Below are 22,146 nucleotides of genomic sequence, written 5' to 3'. Positions count from 1 at the left end.
CTTCTTAAGAAAATTGTTTGAGATACTGTTGAACAACGGAGTTATTGAAGATAATATTTAATGAAAAATTCAAACTAATTAGTGAAACTAATCCAAATTTTTACACCCCATTTTATACTTAACTGGACACAATTTTAAATCTTGCTTAAGGAACAACACCGTTCAGTCAAGCTCATTTTTTATCAGTTTTACACATGCCACAGATTTCAAAACTCCCCAAATATTTCAAAGCTCAGAAAATTAGAGTATATTTAAGATTAGAAAATAAAATACAGATATACAGGTAAAATAATAGAACAGGTATATACAACATACATATGAACCTCACTGAATGTCTGCAAATCTTTCTCTCCCATCCCTAGTTCAGGCAATGGATTCCTAGTACTTCTGCTAGGATATACACTTTTAGCATTATGTTGAGATATTTAACCAATTGTTCCTTTTTTCTCATTTTTTTTAACAGGTGGATAGATGGGAGTCTCAAAATCATCATCTGATCAAACTTGAAAGGCTGAAAACATTGGTCTATACTGATGTAAAGTAACTGAACCTGTACACACAACATAAAAGCATCTCTGTGCACACCAACACTGCATCCTTATGCCAGTGTTCAGTCAGAAGGCTGCCCAGAAAAGTCTTTCTATAATAAACTGTTAATAAAAAATGGAAAGTATTCACTAAAGTCAAACTATAAGTCACTAATATCACACTATTTTTTTAGCTGGCCTTTTACTATATTTAATGTGGCTCCTACAACAACTATAATTAATCCACACAAATTTTTCATCAAATCTAGGCTGCTGCTAGGTAGCCATTCAATTAGCAAATTTGCACCAGAACTGCCATCCTGTCTAAAAATTACATATATCGTTAAATGCCTAATCCAGTAGAAGTAAAATAAAACAGTATTGCGCTGCTCCCAGAATCCCCAAATCCACTAATTGTTTGCTAGAACAGTAGATGCTGAGATACTGTGGAACACGGGAAAAGCACATAGCAGTACAGATGTCAAAAGACACAGAACAGCGTGATGCAAAAACATGCGTGGCCCTGCTGCAAAGCAACCTAAATCGCAAAAGGTTGACCGCTGCAGACTCAGGTCAGATGTCTGAAAAACCAACAGATGAAGCCAAAGAAGATTTCCAGAGTGCTAAATGGTACAGCACAGATTGAGTGGTCTTTGTGGTGCCGTGGCAGCTTAGCATAGGGCCCCACAGAAAAAGTCGGGCTAAAACTGAGCTGTCTTGGTGCTACGAGTATCCACAAACACATACAACACATGGACATTTGAGACAGTCTTGCATAAAACTTGTTTGCCATGCAGAGTTTATTCATTCATCATTCAGTTGTGCAAAAATATCTATATCACTTCCAACCCAGACTGCAAAATGGCCAGAGAAAATGAGACTTCACATCTCTGGGAAAGACCATACTTCCTTTCCTCAAAATGCTCCAATGCCCCTGCTTTGGGGGATATTCCACTATTGATCTCCTTCTGTTGAGACATATGACTACAAACCTGCTCTTCTCGCAAGCAGATAAATACTTCCTCTCTAAGTAAACTATGTCTGTCAGCTGCTCATTCCCTCACAGTAATTCATTGTATATTTTCTACTGAATTGTGGTTTTGCATGAAAATTTCAAGTTAAATTGAAAAGGGAAAAAACCAAACCAAACAACTGATAAAAACCAAGGAAAATCGCTGAGTTATGCCACTAATATCACCTACTGTTTCCATTAGTAGCTGCATTTCACAAATAGCTGAGTACCTGTACTGTGGAGACATACCTGCGAGTAGCTGGTAGACTTAGATCTTCAGGGCCTTATCTCCTTCTCTGAAGCTCTCTGGACTTGGCCATTCTGGAAAACAAAGTACAAGTCCTCATTTTGAATCTTTGCTGTGCTCTTCCTCCAACAGCTCCTGCGTGTCTGTGACTGGGCCACTGCCCACGCACCAGTATCCTTCTATCATTCCTGACCATCCCATTTCCTCACTTACAAACTATTCACAACTGATTTACTTGATCACCACTCTTGTCACCTGCAGCGTTACCATCTCTGTTGCTTCTGCTTCAAACCTATCGTTAAAGAAACCTTATATTTTTATGTCATACTTCTTACCTTGCTACTGTGCCCTCCCTTTTTGGAAGTTTGTCTTTAAGGGAAAATATTCTTTCAATGTAATTAAAACTATGGAGCAGTAATTGCTAAAGTAATTTTATCAAAACTCAGTCATTACTGTAATCCAATAATATCATGCACAATATTCTAATACAAACAAATTACTGTATAATTCTTCGGCGGCACCCAGCAGCAGGATGGTGAGTTCTGTGGTGGGGTGGACATTCTAAGGCGGTGAGGGCTTCCCTGAGCCGGGAAAATCCCAGAAAAACCCAGGCGGGGGCGGGGGTCCTGACAGCCCCCACACACTGGTCCCACGAAGTGCCTGACAGGAGGGGGCGGTCCCAGCAGCTACCGCGGGAGATTTAAAAAGTCCCCCTGGGAGCACGGCGAAGAGGAGTGTGGCAAAGAGGTGTGGGGCAGTTTGAGCGGGCAGGGTGCAGAGAGGACCTACAGACTAGACAGAAGACACTGAAGACCATGGTGGCCACCCAGCAGAAGATTAAAGCTCCTCCATGGGCTGCAGCAGGCAGGATGAATGCTGCCACTCAGACAGAGCCTCAGTAGGTGCATACAGCTCCCCAGACCCTGGGCTGCAGGCAGTGCCCCCCTCCCACACCGGCTCGTGCCTCTCTTACTGGCTCCACTTGTGAAAGCTGCGCTCGAGTGGGAGAACTCCTTCACATGGTGGAGGAGCTAAGGGAGGAGGTAAAGAGGCTGAGGACCATCAGGGAGTGTGAGAGGGAGATAGACCAGTGGAGTAGCGCCCTCTCACTAACTCAGCAGTCTGCTGGAGCTGGTGTGCCCAAACACCATCCACCTGCAAACTGCATGGTTGGGGGAGCAAGAGATGGGGAATGGCAGCAAGTTCCTGCCAGACGAAGGAAATCTGCTCCCCTCACCCAGACACCAAAACCCCAGATCCCCCTGGTGAACAAATATGATGTGCTCCAGGTGGAATCCAACCCTGAGGATGAGGATGATGGCTCCCACAGCCTAGAACCTTTCCCTAGGCTGCACCATCCTCAGAAAAAGATAAAAACATCCTCCATTAAGAAGAAGAGGAGGGTGATTGTTGTAGGGGACTCCCTCCTAAAAGGAACACAGGGACCCATTTGCAGACTGGACCTGCTCCACAGAGAGGTCTGCTGCTTACCGGGGGCATCAGGGAAGGAGGTAGCTAGAAAACTTCCTTCCCTGGTCCACGAGACAGACTACTATCCTCTGATAGTAGTCCAAACTGGTAACGATGTTCTAGAAAATAGAAAGACCAAAGCCATCAAGAAAGACTTCAGGGCCATTGGGAAAGAGATGGAGGGCTCTGGGGCACAAATAGTATTCTGCTCCATCCCAAGGCTAAATAGAGAGGAGCAGGAAGTCAGGAAGAAGAATTCAATTAAAGTCTGTGAAAGATAACAAAAAAACTTTCTATAAATATATAAATAATAAAAGGAGGACTAGGGAGACCATACAGTCCCTATTGGACGCAGAAGGAACAACAGTGACAGGGGATGAAGAAAAGGCTGAGGTACTTAAACATAGAATCATAGAATCATAGAATAACCAGGTTGGAAGAGACCCACCGGATCATTGAGTCCAACCATTCCTAACAAACAATAAACCATGCCCCTTAGCACCTCGTCCATCCGTCCCTTAAACACCTCCAGGGAAGGTGACTCAACCACCTTCCTGGGCAGCCTGTTCCAGTGCCCAATGACCCCTACTGTGAAAAATTTTTTCCTAATGTTCAGCCTAAATCTCCCCTGGAGGAGCTCGAGGCCATTCCCTCTTGTCCTGTCCCCTGTCACATGGGAGAAGAGGCCAGCACCCTCCTCTCTACAACGTCCTTTCAGGTAGTTGTAGAGAGCAATGAGGTCACCCCTCAGCCTCCTCTTCTCCAGGCTAAACAACCCCAGCTCTCTCAGCCGCTCCTCATAAGACCTGCTCTCCAGCCCCTTCACCAGCTTTGTTGCTCTGCTCTGCACTCTCTCCAGAGAGTCAACATCCTTCTTGTGGTGAGAGGCCCAGAACTGAACACAGGATTCAAGGAGCGATCTCACCAGTGCCGAGTACAGAGGGAGAATAACCTCCCTGGACCTGCTGGTCACGCCGTTTCTGATACAAGCCAAGATGCCTTTGGCCTTCTTGGCCACCTGGGCACACTGCTGGCTCATGTTCAGTCGGCTGTCAACCAACACACCCAGGTCCCTCTCCTCCAGGCAGCTTTCTAGACAGACTTCTCCTAGTCTATAGCACTGCATAGGGTTGTTGTGCCCCAAGTGTAGGACCCGGCATTTGGCCTTCTTAAACCTCACGCCATTGGACTCAGCCCAGCAGTCCAGCCTGTCCAGATCCCTTTCCAGACCCTCCCTACCCTCCAGCAGATCCACACTTCCACCCAGCTTAGCGTCGTCCGCAAACTTGCTAAGGGTGCACTCGATGCCTTCATCCAGGTCATTGATAAAGACATTAAACAGGGCTGGACACAGCACTGATCCCTGGGGAACCCCACTTGTCACTGGCCTCCAGCTGGATTTCACACCATTTACCACCACTCTCTGGGCCCAGCCATCCAACCAGTTTTCCATCCAGGAGAGTGTGCGCCTGTCCAGGCCAGAGGCTGACAGTTTCCCAAGCAGAATGCTGTGAGAAACTGTGTCAAAGGCTTTACTGAAGTCCAAGAAGATACATCCACAGCCTTTCCCTCATCCAGCAGCCGAGTCACTTTGTCATCGAATGTGATCAGGTTAGTTTGGCAAGAACTGCCTTTTGTGAACCCATATTGACTGGGCCTGATCACCTGGTTCTCTTTTATGTGCTTCATGACAGCACTCAAGATCACCTGCTCCATGACTTTCCCTGGCACTGAGGTCAGACTGACAGGCCTGTAGTTCCCTGGGTCCTCCCTGCGACCCTTCTTGTAGATGGGCACAACATCAGCCAGCCTCCAGTCCAGTGGGACTTCCCCAGTCTTCCAGGACTGTTGGAAGATGATGGAAAGGGGTTTGGCCAGCACATCTGCCAGCTCCTTCAATACCATTGGATGAATACAATCTGGCCCCATAGACTTGTGGGTGTCTAGTCGGGCTAGCAAGGCTCTGACCACCTCCTCTTGGATCATGGGAGCCTCATTCTGCTCCTCTAACTCCGGGGTTTGTACACAGATGGAACGACTTTCTTCACAATTAAAGACTGAGGCAAAGAAGGCATTAAGTACCTCAGCCTTTTCCTCATCCCCTGTCACTGTTGTTCCTTCTGCGTCCAATAGGGACTGTATGGTCTCCCTAGTCCTCCTTTTATTATTTATATATTTATAGAAGGATTTTTTGTTATCTTTCACAGACTTGGCCAATCTGATTTCTAGCTGAGCCTTAGCCCTTCTGATTTTTTCTCTACACAATCTCACTTCCCTCCTGTAGTCCACCCAAGAGGCCTGTCCCCTCTTCCAGAGCCCATAAACATTTCTCTTCTTCTTGATATCACTCAAGATCTCTCTGTTCAACCAAACTGGCTTTCTCCCCTGCCGGCTTTTTTTTCCAGAACATGGGGATGGCTTTCTCCTGAGCTGCTAGGATTTCCTTTATGAAGAGCTCCCAGCCCTCCTGGGCTCCCTTGCCCTTGAGTACTGTCTCCCATGATACATTGCCAACCAGCCTTCTGAAGAGTTCAAAGTCTGCCCTCTGGAAATTTAATGCTACTGTCCTACTAACCACCCTCTTCTCTTCTCCTAGAACAGAAAACCCTATCATCTCATGGTCACTTTGTCCTAGGCATCCACCTACTGCCACATCCCCCACAAGGCCTTCTCTGTTCACAAACAGCAGGTCCAGGAGGGCACCCTCCCTTGTTGGTTCATTCACCAGCTGTGCAAGGAAGTTGTCTTCCACGCACTCCAGGAACCTCCTAGACTGCTTCCTTTCTGCTCTATTGTACTTCCAGCAGACATCAGGCAGATTGAAGTCTCCCACAGGAATGAGAGGCATGGATCTAGAGATTAACCCCAGCTGTTTATAGAAGAGCTCATCAGCTGCTTCTCCTTGGCTGGGTGGTCTGTAACAGACTCCCATCACAAAATCTGCCTTCTGGTGGGCTCCTCTGATTTTAACCCACAGGCACTCAATCTCCTCATCACCACAATCCATCTCAACAGTGTCCAAGTCCTCCCTTACATAGAGGGCTACCTCACCTCCTCTCCTGCCCTTCCTATCCCGCCTGAAGAGTTTGTACCCCACCATAGCTGTACTCCAGTTATATGAGTCGTCCCACCACGTTTCCGTGATGTCAACGACCTCATAGGCTCCTTGTCCTATGACAGCTTCCAGCTCTCCCTTCTTATTCCCCATGCTGCATGCATTGGTGTAAATGCACTTCTGCTGAGCTGCTGAGCCTTCAGCCCTCTTAGAGGGAACAGAGTTCATTCCCAATTGCCTGGTCACTGGAGTAGGTAGCACCAGAGTGCCCGTATTTCCTTTAGCACCCTCAGGTGTGTTCTCCCCGACTTTCTGTGTGGTGAGGTACTGGTGGTCCACACCAGCACACCTTCTCCGAATCACTATTGCCCCACATCCAGGATCGTTCCTGTCTAGCCTGGGCTCACCCCCTCCCCCTTCACATCTAGTTTAAAGCTCGATTTATGAGCTTAGCTAGGTTGCTAGCAAGGGCTTTAGTCCCCCTAGGAGACACACATGTCCCATCCTTAGCAACAAAGCCTGGGTGTGCGTGAGCCACCCCATGATCAAAGAAGCCAAAGCCCCTCTCCTCACACCAGGCTCGGAGCCAGTCATTAATCGAATTATTCTTCCTGACTTCCCGCTCCTCTCTATTTAGCCTTGGGATGGAGCAGAATACTATTTGTGCCCCAGAGCCCTCCATAATTTTCGCAATGGCCCTGAAGTTATTCTTGATGGTTTTGGTCTTGGTCTTTTTGTTTACTAATGCCTTCTTTGCCTCAGTCTTTAATTGTGAAGAAAGTAATTCCATCTGTGTACACACCAAGGAGCTAGAGGAGCAGAATGAGGCTCCCATGATCCAAGAGGAGGTGGTCAGAGCCTTGCTAGCCCAACTCGACACCCACAAGTCTATGGGGCCAGATTGTATTCATCCAATGGTATTGAAGGAGCTGGCAGATGTGCTGGCCAAACCCCTTTCCATCATCTTCCAACAGTCCTGGAAGACTGGGGAAGTCCCACTGGACTGGAGGCTGGCTGATGTTGTGCCCATCTACAAGAAGGGTCGCAGGGAGGACCCAGGGAACTACAGGCCTGTCAGTCTGACCTCAGTGCCAGGGAAAGTCATGGAGCAGGTGATCTTGAGTGCTATCATGAAGCACATGCAAGAGAACCGGGTGGTCAGGCCCAGTCAACACGGGTTCACAAAAGGCAGGTCTTGCCAAACTAACCTGATCACATTCGATGACAAAGTGACTCGGCTGCTGGATGAGGGAAAGGCTGTGGATGGATCTTCCTGGACTTCAGTAAAGCCTTTGACACAGTTTCTCACAGCATTCTGCTTGAGAAACTGTCAGCCTCTGGCCTGGACAGGCGCACACTCTCCTGGGTGGAAAACTGGTTGGATGGCCGGGCCCAGAGAGTGGTGGTAAATGGTGTGAAATCCAGCTGGAGGCCAGTGACAAGTGGGGTTCCCCAGGGCTCAGTGCTGGGTCCAGCCCTGTTCAATGTCTTTATCAATGACCTGGATGAAGGCATCGAGTGCACCCTTAGCAAGTTTGCGGACGACACTAAGCTGGGTGGAAGTGTCGATCTGCTGGAGGGTCAGGAGGCTCTGCAAAGGGATCTGAACAGGCTGGACTGCTGGGCTGAGTCCAATGGCATGAGGTTTAACAAGGCCAAATGCTGAGTCCTGCACTTGGGGCACAACAACCCTATGCAGTGCTACAGACTAGGAGAAGTCTGTCTAGAAAGCTGCCTGGGTGTGTTGGTTGACAGCCGACTGAATATGAGCCAGCAGTGTGCCCAGGTGGCCAAGAAGGCCAAAGGCATCTTGGCTTGTATCAGAAACAGTGTGACAATCAGGTCCAGGGAGGTTATTCTCCCTCTGTACTCGGCACTTGTGAGACCGCTCCTCGAATCCTGTGTTGAGTTCTGGGCCCCTCACCACAAGAAGGATGTTGAGGCTCTGGAGCGAGTCCAGAGAAGAGCAATGAAGCTGGTGAAGGGCCTGAATTTTTCACAGAAAGGGTCATTGTGCCCTGGAACAGGCTACCCAGGGAGGTGGTTTATTCACCTTCTCTGGAGGTGTTTAAGGCACGGGTGGATGAGGTGCTAAGGGGCATGGTTTAGTGTTTGATAGGAATGGTTGGACTCGATGATCTGGTGGGTCTCTTCCAACCTGGTTATTCTATGATTCTTTCAGATACAACTTTTACAAATTCTGCTATTTGTAAAACACAGCTGCTAAAAGAAATAGAGACCACAGCTATCTTCGAATCTCAGAAGTAATTGACCCTTTGTAATCTTATTCCTATTGGAGTCTATACAGATAGAACTTCGGCATGTACAAACAATTTTTCTGCTCAATTTGTCCTTTGGGACATCAACCATCAATTCTACCTGGCTAATATAGATGCGCTTGAAGAAAACCAAAATATCACTACTTTCAATTACAAAAGCAGAAGATAAACATCAACTCATTATAGATTACTTAAAGCTCGAGTTAAACTAGACAAGGCAAACATCACTGCTCTCCCAGCTTACTAAGAATTTATACATGTGTATTTGCTCATCAAACCAAAAATTTTGTATGTTCTTTAGATGTAACATTTCTCATAACTTAACTCAGTCAACATTACATATTCAAGACTCAACAATAAGTAAACAGAGAGGAAGAAACATGGAAATGATAAATTTTTCATTCTGTGCTTTCAAATAAAATTCATGAAATCCAATAGTCTGATGAGCTATCTGTGGAAAGGATATTGATTTTCTATTCCACACCCCCCACCTCTCCCTCAGTTTTCTCTTTTTCAGCTCTGGATATTTATATTTTATTAAAATCTAACTATAAGCTTTTATATACCACTCTCCATGACTGCAAGTTAGATCTCCTATTGATTGAAATGGCAGCCCTGGTGACTGCTACAAGTTTTCTTGGTAGTGAAAAAAGCCAGAGACAGTGACAACAACATCGCGTTATAGCAATGCTTCTTGCTATTTTCAGGATCAAAATCATTCTAAAGACCGTAAAAAAATAAAAAGCTACCTGCTGGTAGCAGAGATAGCAAAAGACAGACCATAAACAAGATCATACAACTATTTAAGGAGCCAAAGATGAACAGTGATGAACACGTCACATGCCAAAAGTAGACAGAGTAGGACCCAGAATTGTATTTAAACTTTTAGTTTATTATCTATAATGTTACAATTCTAAATCAAGAAGTCTAGACCAAAATTAGCATCCTATAAGGGTTTGGTAAGGACCATACGACCTGTACAGAGTTCAGTGATAGAGTCTTTAGATGTTTCCTCGAAGCTGCTGCGAGTGAAGTTTCTGCAAATGCTCCAGGTCAGTGTCTGTGGGTTGCAAATGACGTCGGGGTGGTGGGGGGTGTCTCAGGCCAGCTGAGAGGGAGCTCCGATTTCTGCTTGCTCCTGTCAGTCTTTTATAGTTCTTTCTGAACATCTGGGGTCCCAGTCGGCCCAATCTTATCAGTAGTGCCAGGGGTCTGAGAAACAATGGATTGCCATGCAGCCCCCACCACTGTGTATGAATCCAGACAATTCCAGGGTCGTAGATCAGGATATTCCCATTGCGAGGAACTCATAAATCTTATTAATACTTTTGTTTTGAGGACCACTTCTGAGTCTTGTTTTGTTTCACAGTTAGGATGTATATCCGCACACCTGTGTTGGTATGTGGGAGATGGGGGTGACCATGGGCCAGTTTGGTCACTCTGACAGGCAAAACGAGTAGCAGAGACATAACCACCCACCCTCCCAGACTTATTTTTGCTGCACAGATGGGCTTTGATATGGCCGCTCATATGGAGTGGCCACCAGACCTTCGTCTGGTTCTGTTCCACATCGCTGACTTGGTAAAGCAGGAGTCCACTTCAGCAGCTTCTGGGGGCGGGGGGGGGAGGGGGCGGGGAGGATATGTCACATGTAGCTGGCATGCTGGGAAGAAGAGGGAACAGGAGCATCTTTGTTGTTTTTACTGGCAGTATCTACCTGCACATTCCAAAGAAAGTCATAAAAGGCATTAAAAAAAAAGCCAAAGGAGGGTGAACCACCAAAACAGAGAACTACAGTGCTCTTTTTTGTAGCCTCAATCTATACTAATGTTAAAGTTTCGCAGTATCTATTCTCTACACTACACTACTTTGAATCCAATGGCAAAAGATTTTTTTGAAAGCTCAGATGGAGATGAACTTGCTATAAATTATTTTCAGTGCTATTGCTTGCTTACTTTTTTATTTCCATGCTTTTATTTTTCCCCAAAGCAATTTCAGCTATTGCCTTACATACCTTTTATTTAATTTTAAATAAATAGAACTGTGGGCATATACCCTTGCTATTAAAAAATTACTTTTCTCCTTTGTTTTAACAACACACAAATGAAACAGGAGTCTGTGCATCAGCATATGAGTTAAATACATTACACTAGGTGTAATTCTTTGTACCACCCTTCAATGACAAATGTATTCATAAACCACATTTAAACGCAAATACATTCCACAAGTGTCAGGCTCAGGCATTCAGATTGCCTCAGTGTTCTCGTTTGAGCTAAAGTAGAGACAGTTTTCTAACTGTTGAGTCCATCCTGGGACCCTTCCCCTGTGTCTGCTCTACAGCATCTGTGGTGATGTAGTCATTAAGGGGCTTTCTTATAAAGGTATTTTCTTTGTTATTATTATTGTTTCTTTAAAGCAGTTTTAGTTTCCAACCCACAAGTCTCTTCCTCTCATTTCCCTTTCCCCTTTCCCTTGGGGGAAGGAGGGGAATGCTAAGACACAACTGCTCATGTTTAGCTGCCAGTCCAGCCAGGATGGGGCTAAACCCTGACACTCCACACTTATCTGCAGGAAGCCAACATTGCTCAGCACAATGTTTCTGGCTTTATACTGATTCCTTCTCAGAGCTCAATGGACAAACCAACTATAAGGAAACATTTTACACTGTCGAAGGGGTTATGTGACCTTTTGCAAAGCTCAGCAGTGTGCACTAAGAGTGGCCATAAAGAAGCGAGGAACTATGCAATGCAGTTTTCCACTTTAACTGCAAACTAGCCCTCTCAGATGCATACATCATCTTAATATTCTGAACTGCAATGTAATGTGACAGAAAGCTTCATATTCTACCAGGATTTTAACATTTCTTCAAGGATTTCTCTCAACAGTGAATGTGGGTTCAATCCAGATAAGTCAAAATCCAAAAGCTTACTCAAATTTTTCCTAGCAAACAAAAAGACTATACTAAAAACTAGCCAAAAAATATACTCCTCAGAAGGCAAGAATTTAATAAGAGCCTATTCTGCTTTAAGACAATATAAGTCAATGCTTATATCAAATGAAGGAAAGCAGAATTTCCAGATTTCTGTAAAATAGAAATTTGAATAAAACCTAAGAGAATTGAGAAATCTATATCCCAGTTTCAAAATGCAATAATTTACAGAATTTGACAGAAACACTAAGAACATTATGTTTCTCATTTTTGATGCCCAAGCAACAGGAGGTAAGGAATCTACCTGTCTGGTGGATTCTTCATTCTTTTCCAACGTAATGTGATTATTGTCCCCTGACTTAGAAAATAAAGAGTTGAATAATCTCCACATTTAAGGTAATAAAAATTGAAGGAGCAAGCTTACTAGGACAGACCACATAGCCAGCCATGCTGATTTCCAGCAATTTGCTGTTGCAAAATTCAGTTTACACGTGAAGCTTTAGAACAAAAGGGGAAAAGAAAGATTCCTCATCTGTCTAGGATTTTGGATGCAATTTTAGGATAAAAAAAAAATCAATGATAAGTTTCAGTAAGATTTTATAGATCATTTCTGTGTCTAATAATCTTAAATTAAACTAAGGTATCCGGCAGCCTGAGCTTGACCAAGAGTGAGCTGATGTATGCTTCAAAGAAAGCAGGAAGGAAATTCAAGGCTGTTTTTGGCTTTCTAACCTGGCTGCGATAATCCTGAAGACATTTAAGTAAACAGATAAAAAAAGAATACTGTGCGCACCTCTGACTATCACATTCCTATAAAAATCACTTCAGCTTCTGAAAAACACCCACACTGCACTTTTCACACTTCCCACAATTACAGCCCTTTAATGGGAAGCAAGCAAAAAGAACCATTATATTCTCATGGAGAAATTTCATCATGAGTGCTTATGCTAAAATCTCAGCCTAGATAGGTAGCAATTAAAGGATCAAAACTAGTTGGATAAATATGACATAACTGTAACCTGTTGGAACAGGCTTCTGACCAAACTTGAAACATGCAATGAAAGTTAGGTGGAATTTTCTTTTCTGAGATAATCTCATTCCAGCTTTTTACAGTTTAAGTATCTCCATTGTTAGTTACAACATTGCCACTAATTTTTCTTTCAGTGTTACAGGATTGGCTAAAAGACTAAATTAAAATTGAATTACAATTAAAAGTAAATTAAATTAAAGTTAAAATTAGTTAGCCTCCACAGACCAGCCAGGTAACAACTGCTAGAGTGATTTCTGAAATAATTGTATTTAGAGACTGGCAGTTTCCTGCAATCCTAAGTAATTACACACAGCGGTAGTAGCCAGGCATGACACAAACTTGAAGCTACATGTTGTTCAGAAAGCAGAAAGTAGTGACCTCAAGAAATGATCCTTGGCAAAGGCGTTGTTTAATATAGATGCTGAAGGAAGTTCAACGGAAAACATTTATCAGAAATTTCCGTCCAGAGAGGAGATATGCTGTTTTACGGAAAAATGCAAATATTACTCAGCAGACCAAGGGCAAAGGAAATAGGAAATGGGCTAGAGAGTTCTCTGAAATATTCTGTCACTGAAATGTGAGAAAACATTCTCGTGCATTGGCAATTCTTTTATTTTAAAGCCATCCACATCTCAAGATCCTTTTGCAGCATTGTGCCATTATCTGTGAGTTGGCTACTTCCAGTTCAAACTTATTAAAGGTAGGATTAAAAGCTTAATTCAGTTCCTATCTTGGCATATCATTTGCATGTTTATTATTTGAGCCTTTGGAGTAACTCATAGGAAAACTGTGATCTTATCACGGAAACAATACATCTTAGAAACATTGCAACAGTTGACTCTGAGGCTTTTTACAGCCTGCAGAGACACATCAGTGACTGAGTCAAAATCTTTTAGGAGTCTCAAAAGGGCAGAGAACACCTCTGCAAAGGGTGTCACCTCCGCACCTGCCAGTGTTCCAACAAGGGGTGGAGCGGTCCTTTTATTAGCCAATCCAGAGGGGAGGAAACGTACTCCTCCTTTGCAACACTAAACTTGTATGTGAGTAGAGAAAAAGATAGTGCTTTGAATTTGCATTTTTAACCTCAAAATACTTGACTATACAGGCACCAAATATCAAGAATGCCTTAATTAGAGGTCATAAAGCTGCTAGTGTGAGTGAAGACAAAACATATTCTTATTGACACTGAACTATCATCAAAATATTATCAGTCAAATGAACAGAACAGTCAGTCCCTATACAGGACAACATACAAACAACCCTTCCTTCAGCCATATCTTTTATTCTCCATTTTGATTAAAAGAAAAAAATCAAATTCTTTCTCAAAAGTAAAAATTAATATCAGAAATCATAGCCACTGCAATTAGAGTTGTGTTATCTTTTGGTCTCAGTTATCTTTGAGTTTTTATTCAACAAAATATTACTGGAATTGTATAAATGCTCTCAGTTTGACAGATGCTTTCCAAGTTTATCTGAAAACACAGCGGGAAAGAAAGGGAAGTTCGTTGTATGGAATATTCACACTGTTTAATTCCAGATGCCAATAATATGAAAAAAAAAGTCTCTACATGCCTCAGTGGAAAAGAGAGGCTCCTCCAGAGGGTGATTTAGGGCAACTAAATTAGGTGCGTTGTTCTGAGTTGCACTCACAAGGCTCTTAAAGCTGGGCAAATGAATATGTCCTACAACGTCTGGTATCAAGAATATGTAAAAAAACTGTGAGGCAGGAAGAAGCAATACATTAGGAAAATAATCTGTGCGATTGAAATCTTGCACTCAACTGGGTGCTTGTCTTTGTATACCTGCTCTACTGTCTCCATTGTTCAGTGTTTGTATCTTTTCGCTCACACTACTTTCTGGTTTAAACTACTGCACCGTGTGTTCCTCACCATTTCCTTAACTTATAACACAGATAAATAAATGACTTCATCAAGAAGGATTCAACTAGATAACGTACTCACATGCCTAAATGCTTACAACATTTCTGAAGTAGGCTTTAATTTATTGTACATGAACACAGGAAGCGGATCTTTATAAAGCATCTCCTTAGCAAGGAAAAAAGAGTTTAAAAGTATCTCATTCATAAAGTGTGATAGCATCAAGAATGCTAGTGACCACAACTGATGCAGATAAATGTGGCAGTAAAATACCGAGAACGCAACAGAATTGAAGAGCAGGGCACAAATACAGAAGCAAATTCAGTTTAGTTTTGTTGAAAGAGAAAAGGACAAAGAAATTACACAAATTAGTTGGGAGATATGATCACATCAGAAAGCGTTAAAGATCTCTCAGTAGCTTTGTTTTTATTTCTGTAACTCCTTATGCTTTACTTTGCAATATTGGCAGGGCTGTGATGAGTTCTCTGAGCTGTATTGGGCACAGCTCTGGGTTTGCACTCAGCGCTCCAAGATGCACATCCTGGAGGCATCTCAAAAGCAGATTTGAGAGCCCTGAAGCCCTGAACCTGTCCATTGTGCACACTGTGGGACTGACTGGAGTGTTACAGCACTGGCTTATTTTCCAACTATTCCTCTGAAAGGAAACGTGAGTGCATATTAGAGCAGGGCACTGCAGGGTTTCCTCCCATGCAGAAGCAGGATGCAGCAAAGCACACCTGGAGAACAGTATGGGGAATGCATCAACAACTGCGGTAATGTATTGACTCTAGCCTGTAGAGCCAACATGTATTATAGCTCTGCCACATCAAGGGATGAAAAGGATACTTTAGTAATCTTTATACTGCATTTTTAGTTTTTATTAACAGGGAGGAAGGAGCTAAAAAAAAGAAGCTATATACATGAAGAAAACTTGGTTACTTCCAGGTTCCACGATATTTATATGTGATTAGACAATTCTATCTTTTTTTAAACACTGAGTATCTTAAATCTATGTAAGTAGTGATGACAGCTAACTATTCATATGCCTATGTAAAGTGAGAGACCAAGTTCAGATAAATTTCTCTAGGTGAGTTCATTTGAAATGAGAAACCATTACCTTGCAGGTAGTGTCAATAAATGAAACACGAATCTTGCCTAATTCTCTTCTGCAGTAGAGCTGGCCTGCACTGGATTAGGTTTGGAGAGTGAGTTTGGGAATATCAAAGGGAGGATGAAGCTTTTAATCCGCCTACTCTTACTATAAATACTGCATTAATGAATGTAAAGTTTAGTTGGTTCAACTGTAAGAACCAGCAGACTGGATGTTTATTTTCAAACGGTTCATTATTTCTACTATTAATTGTTGGCATATATATTACACCACTTACTGAAAACCAGCCATTACATTTTTTGCTTTTTAGTCCTACAATTAGGAAAGAGATTGAACTATTTCCTTCAGAATGCAACAAGAGCATTTTACCTTTACTCACACTTTGGCTTTACTGGCAAAAAAATAACAAAAAATACCCCTCAGAAAACACTCTGAGCAAGAGAATGCATCATTTAAAGTAGCGATTTCTACAAATACCATATCTAATAAGTCTTCTGTGTTCATATGAGCATACTCTGAGGCAGGAAAACCAAGATCTGAGTAACTACATGTCTAACTCTGGGGAAATCAATCATTTTCCATTTGGAAACCACCTGTTAGCACAATTACAGCCATTCAAAGCAAGGTTCCTTAACACACTGTCTGTTATGATGAAGCATAATTGATTTAAACCTGTATGGGGTCAAACATACTCTCTCTAAATAGGGAGGGTCAAAATAAGCAGTGATGACAGGTTGTGTGAAGTAACGGAATGCACAGAGGTCCATTATAGAGAACAAGAAACAAGTTACTCTTAGGGCACAAACCCCATGAGTAATCTCTGTATAAATACACATGTGATACATTATAGCTATTATAAAATTCTCAGTTTAAGTTTTTTTACAATATGATGCTATCCTACTGGTACTAAATAAACAACCTTAGAAGACATCATCCTTTATTTGTCCTATAATGATATATTTAAAATACTCTTAGAAGTATTAGGTGGTGATAAACTATGGTATCCTACTGCTTCATATAGGACTGAACTGTGCAACACCTATTTTGCACAATTTAGCAGTACCTACTGTGGCACAGAATATACAGGGATAAAGTAATCCTTGGGGTGTGAACTATGTGTTCATCAACCATATTCAGAACTTTATTGCAATGAGTCTTCAAAACAACAGGAAAAGGAACAGGATTGTCTACTTTTGTTTCTCTTATGAAAATATGAAGTCTTTAAAGAAAACCTTGTTTACTACACGCTGGATAATTATGTTGTCAAGTAATAAGACAGTGTCACTTCTGTTTCATTAGCTAGCTGAAGATACTATAAATTGCATGGAAAATCTCCAAGGAATAATAATATCCAGTAACACCATCCCTTAGAGGAGTTTTGGGTTCTTCCTCTCCCTCTCTCTCTCTCTCTCTTTCTCCATCGCATATTCAGTGTAGAGAATTTTTAGACAGAATCCCCCCCATATTTAGCCCACAGACTGAAGTATAAATACCCAGAAGGGGAATCAGGTCCATCAAAGTCTGTATGTCATATTACATTTACAATTAGATCCAAGAGTATTATGATTGGTATAACACAATCTAGATCAGGATCACTGAACAAGTTCAATGAGATGGAAGAACTGGCATCCCTCTCACTTTCTCTTAGCAAGGAATACATATGTGCATCTGTTATAGCAGCAGATAGTCTGGCCGACACTGTCGTTTTCCCTGTATGCAAATTCATCATGGCACCTTCTCTCAAACACTCAGGAGTGCATACTACAAATAGCTCTGTTCTATAAATAACCTGCAAAAATATGCACCAAAAAAATTCATTTTCTTAAGGCAGCAGTCTGCTCAGTCTTGATGAAACTCTAGGAACGCTTAAATATACAACTGACTCTCTGAACTGAGCAGTGGGCAAAGTTTACTCTGTAACTCAATTTAAAGACAGCCAGTGCTGATCGATACAAATAAAATAAGCAGATAAAGCATGATTAAAGATCACAGATTTTAAGGGTATTTGTAAACTTTACTGTTAAACAATAACAACAATAGTCATAAAATAAGTGGCATTAAAAGTCACTGAGAAAGGGACAAACCCAATTAATGAAGCTGTCCTGCAGGTCCTCTTTCTAAAGGCAACCCTGGACTGTCTCAGTGTATTTCATAGATTACATGTGTAACAATGTAGAGTCACAGAGTAATTCAGGTTAGAAGGGTCCTCTGGAGGTTTTAGTCCATCTAGCTCAACTTCCCTGTCAGAGCAGAGTCAGCTATGAAATAATTTGATTCAAATTACATTCTAGCTATAAGATACAGAAAAACGTATGAAAATAACAGCAAAAAGATGATTTAGCAATAGATACAGATCAGATTGCCAGTTAGAAACTTCAATAAACATTGGCATGCATTTACCAAAATTAGGGACAAGAATGTTGTTTTCTCTAGAGACGTTGAAGTGAATTTTTTTTTTCTCATCATCCTTTGATAAGCATAAGAATTGTAAAAGAGAACCAATAATCTGCCTGGTCTGCAATCTTGCAGAGGAGAGAAATGTGGGAGCCCACGGTTCAGACTGAGGCATGGAGAATCACATGCCTTTGTGACTCACCTCACACACACATCATAGAGTCTGATTAATCAACATTGTAGAAAATAGCCAGACAGGGTCATGTTTTAGATGTGGGCTGAAAAGATTGATCAAAGGTTCCACTAGAGTGAAATGTTCTCCCTGTTCTTTGAACTAGCTCAGGTCATATGTTTGATAGTGCAAAAAGGCTCATGATTCCCACAGGCAACCTGTGATAGAACAACAGGATTTGGTGCAGCTTTACTGTCCACTATGGTAAGATACAAAGAAATGTCAACCCCTCCCACCCCCAGCAAAATCGAAAGAGAAAAGCAAACTGCAATGCAAAAAAAATGTTATAGCTTTTAGCTAAAGATATTTAAGTATCTTAAGTTTTAAAAAAAAAATTCTATTAAAAAATCAGATAGCAAAATCTTGTATATTATAATCCAATACTCTCTTTCAATTCCAAATTTGCCTTTTTCCCCCTTTGCCTGCTGGTCACGCTGTCAACATTTCTCTGGTTCATTCTGATGTATCAGCATCCTCAGAATTACAAAATAAATGTACTGTACCAAAAAGCCTGAAACATGGAAAACTGCATAGCAGCTTGTATTCCACTATGTGAAAAGGGAAAAGAACATGTGACACCGCTATCAGCTTGCGAGAGCTGATGAAACACACATTAAGTCTCTAGAGATACCAGGAGCATATTGAAGCTACTCATGTAATACAGCAGGCAAATCATATGGTATCATTCATAAAACAGGAAGCTGGTGATAGTCAACGTTAATGGTTTAAAGCATGTAAGATAACTCGAAGTATATATCTAATCTATGATAGGTAAAGAAATTTTGAACTTGTGAGGCTATCATTCAAGTAATTTGAAATATGATTAGATCCTGGTTTAATTTCTGTTCTTGGAAGGCATAATGAAAAAGTATCTTTCAAAAGAATGAGAAATTTGTTCATGTGCAGCTTTTGGATGTTGCCTTAATCCTTGCCTGTAAGTCACCTAAGCACTTTTTCATTTTAGGTACATAACTATTCAGTGGCATTTCAGGTTAAACACATTTGAATGCTTTGTGAGGTAAAAATCATAATGATGCATCTGTATCCTTTCCCCTAACTATTTTGGCAAACTAGGTCCTTTTCCTCAGCATTACACTGTCTTTCATTCAGACTTTACAAAACTCCTTTCAACCTCAGTGGCTCAAAACCTTGTCATTCCAGATCACTCAGGACATCACTTCCCTCAACATGCCTGGCTGCAACATCTTCCAATTCACTCTCTTTCTCTGCTTACCTGGCACATTCTCTGTATCAGTTTTGCAAAATCTCTTCTTTCTCGTCACTCTTCAGCAGGAACAAGCAGCTTGCAGAACAGTAGAGGAGGAGTGGAGAGCTGGGACAGAAAGCTAACATTTTTTTGCATGCTTCACAGTTGTACAAACTCATGATGATGGTAAACCATTTGGCGTGATTGAAGAAAATGGAGGTGATATGAGTGATGGACAATGAGCATCTAAGATACAATGTCAGGCAGAAGAAGTACTGTAAAGTTAAGCAGAGGTAGAAAATGTGTAAGAGGTAATTCTACATAAGCCTAGAAAACATCCAGAGGGTTTTTTTGAAATATGGTTTTCAATATTTTCCCAGAAATTCTGTTTTTTACTGAGAGCAATGTTTTCACCATATGGATATGGAACACAGAATTTATTATTCTTTTTTTTTTTTTACTTAGTCATTCTGAGTTATTATTATGAGTTATTCTAATTTTTTCATGTATGGTTGGATATTAATCTTGTATGGATTACAGTCGTTCACTAAATGTTAAGCAAGAATTTGAATATATCACTTATTTCCTAAGTACAGATCCATAACAAAACCTCGGTTAAAGAAAGAAAAATCTGCATGGTTTTAGAGAACAGTAGATCAAAGCTGCTTGTGAAAAGGAATGGTGTCTTAATAAAAGAACTGGGATTGCTTTCAAAAGGGCAGTCTTAATCCTTTCATATAAAATTCATGTAGGGAAGTAAACTTGGGTCATGCTTCAAATAAGCTATTTGGCAATTAAGTTATGAACTCGAGTATTTGTCTAAAACTACTAAGCATGTGACTGTAAAAAGCTTAAAAAACTGACTTTATTTAAATCCTAATGAATTATGGAGTACTATTTGAAATAGACAAAAAAAAGGGACATAAAGAATACAGTATTGCTGACAATTTGATGACAGATTTTTTTTTTTATACTGACTTAAAATAATTAATTCTTGAACTCTGACTTTACTGCACTATAAAAGCTTTACAGGAATTGAGATCTATAATTATGCAGAATGCAAGAGCTCAGTTATCTGGTCACAAATGTTTTCAAGACTTACACATAAAGTCATTATGGTAGAACTGGAAAACATAGGAAATAAAACTACCCTCTATGCCCATTTCCATTCCTTGTAGCATAAAATCTCCAGCAAGAAATGACATCAAGTATATAAGATATGCCATGATGTAACACTAAACAGCAAGTTACAAACGATTATGTTGACTCTTGGATACTTATTCTCATCCTAAAAATGGTGGTTCTTTTTAGCCATTAAGAGCTCTTTAGCAAGAATAGGGTCATTTATAGTATAAGATGTATTTAACTAGGCCTCTAATACTAATGGCATTCTTACAAGCAGTATTTTGGTACATACTGTCTCCCTTTGAGCGAGTACGTACCGTAAACAACTAAAAATTAAGCCTAAGGTAGAGAAAAGAAACAAGCTTCTACTCTATCCATTACATAAAAGATTTCATTAACTACCACAAGAGTTTCTGCTCACACTTTCACTTTTGTCCTAGTAGAGGCTACAATTCATAAATGACAATTTGCAGTTTAAAAGAATGGTGTTCTCTCACTTTTTTCATACTGCAAGTATGTACTGAATTAAACTGAACTTTCACAGCCTGCAATTATTTCACACTCAAGATTCTTTATCTATAGATTCTTCCTGCTGTGAATTTGGCTGGTATCATTAGTCAGGTAATTATGTTGATGAAGTTTTTCTGCCTCATCTCAGAATTCTGATAATTTGCCTTAGTAAGTTATTGTGGAAGGTAAAGCACAGTGTCCTTTAACTGCCTTAGGTATTTGGCTTTTTGCTTCCAAAGTCAGAGAAAAGTGATAGTAACTGAAAAGGGATAAAAAGGTAGCTGTATTTTCTTATTCACCAAAAGATGCAAGTAGAAGGAATCTATTTTATATGAAATTTACTTCCTCATTATAATTCAGAGTATGGAAACTTCATGAAGAAGGGAGGTGGTTAAGTCCTGTATTGCTTAAATGGATGCTGAAAATTATTTTGCTGGTATCTGTTGCTGAACTGCTGGAAGAGAATTAGCTTCCAAGAGGAATATAACAGTTGGAGGCCTTATTTGCAATTCTAAATAATAAAAATTCTAAATAATAAAACCTAGAATTTGCAATTCTAAATAATAAAAAAGGCAGTCGTGTAAATTCTCCCTCCATGTAAACATCTCAGTGGTGCTTCTTTTAAATATATTTTGTTTGAAGCAGTATTTCCTAGAAAAGAAATAATAATTACACATCTTTCATCCATTCGGTTCATCTGCTCCTCTAGTTAATTTCTCCTTCAGGATTTTAAATGACTGTCAGCACTCTTGATGCTGTAGGAAGCATTAAGTCAGAATGGATTTATAAGCATTATGACTATATTTTAAGAGGGACCAATAGTTTTTTTGTTATTATTATTGTGTTGTAACAGCAAAAAAGCTAGCTTAAGATTAAATGCATTTGTTCAGTTTAGAAAACTCATTGTTTGGAAACAACCTATTTTAATGTCTTTATGAAACATAACGCAGAGATAGGGAATGGCAGCATGCTCATGAAACCATTACAGTGCGTCCCATGGTTCCCCTCATCTCATTGGTGCCCTGCTCTGAGAGTTCATTATCATCACACAGAATTAACAGGCTCTGTTCTGCTGAATGCACAACACAATATGCTGAACACAAAGCTCTGTGAACAGCTCATGGCTGAGCTAATAAATCCA

Source organism: Phaenicophaeus curvirostris, chromosome W, assembly GCF_032191515.1.
Source record: "Phaenicophaeus curvirostris isolate KB17595 chromosome W, BPBGC_Pcur_1.0, whole genome shotgun sequence".
Lineage (NCBI taxonomy): Eukaryota > Metazoa > Chordata > Aves > Cuculiformes > Cuculidae > Phaenicophaeus > Phaenicophaeus curvirostris.
Note: the sequence above shows the minus strand (reverse complement) of the source record.